This window comes from Stenella coeruleoalba (assembly GCF_951394435.1).
Source record: "Stenella coeruleoalba genome assembly, chromosome: 11".
Classification (NCBI taxonomy): domain Eukaryota; kingdom Metazoa; phylum Chordata; class Mammalia; order Artiodactyla; family Delphinidae; genus Stenella; species Stenella coeruleoalba.
This window is the reverse complement of record NC_137157.1, coordinates 94,049,364-94,053,667: the sequence shown is the minus strand read 5'-3', so window position 1 is coordinate 94,053,667 and position 4,304 is coordinate 94,049,364. Positions and strand designations below refer to the sequence as shown.

General features: G+C 43.2%; 1 protein-coding gene across 1 annotated transcript in view; it reads right to left on the bottom strand.

Moving 5' to 3' along the window:
* LOC307193672 (uncharacterized protein) overlaps positions 1-3,657 on the bottom strand; it is a 55,682-nt gene extending 52,025 nt beyond the window's left edge. Inside the window, exon 1 of the mRNA XM_079935963.1 lies at positions 3,386-3,657. The gene's annotated coding sequence lies outside the window, so the exon portion shown is untranslated. The remainder of the gene's footprint in view (positions 1-3,385) is intronic.
* Between the last annotated feature and the right edge of the window lie 647 nt (positions 3,658-4,304).

The window sequence follows — 4,304 nt, the reverse complement described above, 5'->3', positions numbered from 1 at the left end:
CAGACCAAGTGGTGAGAAGTACAAGCTTGCCAGTGCAGCCTGCCAGGTCCTTCCTTTCCACCTCAGGATGTACTGTGGTCCAGACTAACAGATTAACATATGAGCATCCAAATGATGCTTGTGGCTGCACCACAAACACAAAAGGAGATGCTAGGGTCATTATACATCTCCATTTCATACTCAAATGGTTATATAGTCTATGACACATTTTTCTAAGAAGCCATGCTCAATAAACCAATAGACCCCAATTCCATCTCTCATTTTGTTTTGTTTTGACCATAAACCATTTTAGGCAATCTAATACATCCTCCTAACAACAGTCCATGATAAGGATTTTGGCAAGCAAAACCCACTAGTGTTGGCTAGTAGGTTTGTCATTAACACATGTTTCCAAGGAGATTTTATCAGGTCAGAATCCTTTTTTTTCTTTTCCCAGGGAGTCCTTCCCCTCCCTTAAAAGGAGAATAATTTGCAACTTGATGCTAGCAATTTTCTTTCCACTCAGAGAATGCACACATTTTCCAAGTCGTGAGATCAAAGTAAATTTCTCATTTGGGACCATTGGAATATATACTATTACTGTGTTCTGGAACATTTTAGTTATACATTGTTAGGCAGGGAAAAGACCTCACTGTTTATAATTAAACTGACATTCATTTATTTTCCCCAGCTCTTTGTTCAGGTTTGAATGATCTTTAGTTATTGGAGTCATTACTTGCTCTGAGCAAGGGCAATAGTAAATTACAGGGAAGAAAAATTGTAGTTGCCTGCAATGGGCACTAGGGCAGAGGAGATCCTGCAGAGAGACATGCATTTTCTGGAAGGACACCTAACATTTAACAAGCAAACATGTAAGTGAAGCTGAACATTTCAGTGGAATTTCCATCTGGGTTCTCTCTGCAACAGACCCCTATAAAGGTTTGAGTGAAAAGTTTATTTGGGATGTGTGGTGGATAAAGGTAGGGAGTGTTGATACAGGAAAGGGAAGGCAGAACTCACTATAGGTCATTCTCTTAATCTAGATACTAGAGGAGGAGACTGGAACTTAACGCTGTTGAAAGATTCTGGGAAATGGGAAAAACACAATGTTCTAAATTGCTTCACATTCAGGTCAAAATTGCTGAACTACCCCAAATCCTGAGATTCGTTGCCTGAGGGCCATCCAGATGAGAATTCCTTAGTACTTCTGGACTGTCATGTGTGAGAACAGCCGGGCTTTCAGCAGTTCCAGGAGGAAAAAGTCTGCAGACAAAGAGCTGCAGATACTGATTGGCCATAGTTTACAAATATTCCGAAGGATATGGGTAGGGAAATGAAAACTTCTGCTGCAAGTGGAGATAAATAGTAGGGAAACTGACACAAAAACAATTCAACTGCCTATGTGCAAAAATGGACCAATCAACCAGGGTCGACAATTCAGAAAGAATTAAAGGGACTATATATATATATATATATATATATATATATATATATATATACACACACACACACATGTACATATCTTGTGTGTGTGAGCATGTGTGTATTCAGTTATCTTATTTGTGACTTGAGCTTAGAGTTGTTGGACTGAACACATCTTTGATGGATTTTGACTTCTGAGTTAGTGAACTAAGGTAAAGAGAGAGACAGAGAGCAAAAAATGAGCAAAATTAGGCAGTTTTTGCTAGTTCCGCTTTGTACAACATTGAAACAGAAAAAATAGAATTTAAGAAGGCACAGTTTCATTTATATCACCTCTTTCAACTTGGATTTGCGTAAAATCTGGATGAAGGATTTTCATGTTCACATTCTCGAGGAAGAATTTATGTTTTAGCTATTTTGGTGATTCAGTGAAAGCAGCCCAATGCACACAGTGCAAGTTAAAAAGATGGAAAACTTTTAGCTTCATGGAAACCAAGAAATCAAATCACAGTCCTGGTTTTTTGTTTCTCTTCTTCTTTTTGGTTGAAAAGCCTGTCTTTTACAAAAGAGTTCATCTAAGGTAATATTATGCTTAAAAATAGACGATATAAATAACAAAAAAACTTGGGAGTTATTTTTTGTGTGGGGCTGAACGGTAGATTATATTTCCTGACTCTTAATCGTAGATCAATGTCTCTGTTCTCGACTCTTAATCTGCCTATCTGTCCCTCTTTTGAAATTCCCACTGTTAAGGTTACGCTTGAGGACAAAAATGTGTAACTTGAATTATCTCTATATTATCTGAATAACACTGTAAATGATTATAATAATTAACATATTAGTAAAAATAAGGAGAGTCAAGATTAAATGAAACTTTTTAAGGCTGTTGTGAATGAGGCACTGCGTGTAGGCTTAGGCCAGCTGAGTCAGTCATAGTGTGTGTGTGTGTGTGTGTGTGTGTGTATGGGACAGTCATGGGAAGTCCCTCTGATTCTACCTTTTTTATCTTTGCCTTCCATACTTGAGTTAATGAGGCAGGGATCAGAAGCACAGAAGGAGAGTTGGAAAATTCCAACCGCTCTGTACTAAAGAAAATAAATGAAAATCAACAAAACATATAGACACAGAGAGATAGGCTTCATTTGAAATATATCACATATGTGCTCTAGAGAAAGACTACAAGGGTTTCAAACATAAGTGACCTTTTTCTAGTACTTAGCTTTACTATACCATACTTTTCTCATTGATAAAACATGTATATTTATATACCTTTATTATTAAGTCATTTTCAGGGATAAATAAGCTAATATACACCGAGTGCTTTAAACTATGTTTGGCATACGGTAAATAATAGACATTTCTCATTATTAAAAAAGGAAAATTAGAGCTTCCGGGAAATGGCGGAAGAGTAAGACGCGGACATCACTTTCCTCCCACAGATACTCCGGAAATACATCTACACGTGGAACAACTCCTACAGAACACCTACTGAAGGCTGGCAGAAGACCTCAGACCTCCCAAAAGGCAAGAAACCCCCCACGTACCTGGGTAGGGCAAAAGAAAAAAAGAATAAACAGAGACAAAAGAATAGGGACGGTACCTGGACCTCTGGGAGGGAGCTGTGAAGGAGGAAAAGTTTCCACACACTAGGAAGCCCCTTCGCGGGCAGAGACCTCGGGTGGCGGAGGGGGGAGCTTCGAAGCCGCGGAGGAGAGCGCAGCAACAGGGGTGCGGAGGGCAAAGCGGAGAGATTCCCGCACAGAAGACCGGTGCCGACCGGCACTCACCAGCCCGAGAGGCTTGTCTGCTCACCCGCCAGGGCGGGCGGGGCTGGGAGCTGAGGCTCGGGCTTCGGTCGGAGCAGGGAGAGGACTGGGGTTGGCGGCGTGAACACAGCCTGAAGGGGCTAGTGCGCCACGGCTGGCCGGGAGGGAGTCCGGGGAAAAGTCTGGACCAGCCGAAGAGGCAAGAGACTTTTTCTTACCTCTTTGTTTCCTGCTGCGCGAGGAGAGGGGATTAAGAGCGCTGCTTAAAGGAGCTCCAGAGACGGGCGCGAGCCGCGGCTAAAAGCGCAAACCCCAGAGACAGGCATGAGACACTAAGGCTGCTGCTGCCGCCACCAAGAAGCCTGTGTGCGAGCACAGGTCACTCTCCACACCTCCTTTCCGGGAGCCTGTGCAGCCCGCCACTGCCGGGTCCCAGGATCCAGGGACAACTTCCCCGGGAGAACGCACGGCGCGCCTCAGGCTGGTGCAACGTCATGCCGGCCTCTGCCGCCGCAGGCCCGCCCCGCACTCCGTGCCCCTCCCTCCCCCCCCTCCCCGGCCTGAGTGAGCCAGAGCCCCCAATCAGCGGCTCCTTTAACCCCGTCCTGTCTGAGCGAACAACAGACGCCCTCCGGCGACTTACACGCAGAGGCGGGGCCAAATCCAAAGCTGAGCCCCGGGAGCTGTGAGAACAAAGAAGAGAAAGGGAAAACCTCTCCCAGCAGCCTCAGGAGCAGCGTATTAAAGCTCCACAGTCAACTTGATGTACCTGCATCTGTGGAATACCTGAATAGACAACGAATCATCCCAAATTGGGGAAATGGACTTTGAGAGCAAGATTTATGATTCTTTCCCCTTTTCCCCTTTTTGTGAGTGTGTATGTATATGCTTCTGTGTGAGATTTTGTCTGTATAGCTTTGCTTCCACCATTTGTCCTAGGGTTCTATCCGTCCATTTTTGTTTTTTAAGTTTTTTCTTTTTTTCTTAATAATTATATTTTTATTTTAATAACTTTATTATATTTTATCTTACTTTATTTTATTTTACTTTATCTTCTTTCTTTTTTTTCTTCCTTCCCTCCTTCCTCCCTTCCTGCCTCCCTCCCTCCCTCTCTCCCTTCTTTCTTTCCTTCTTTCT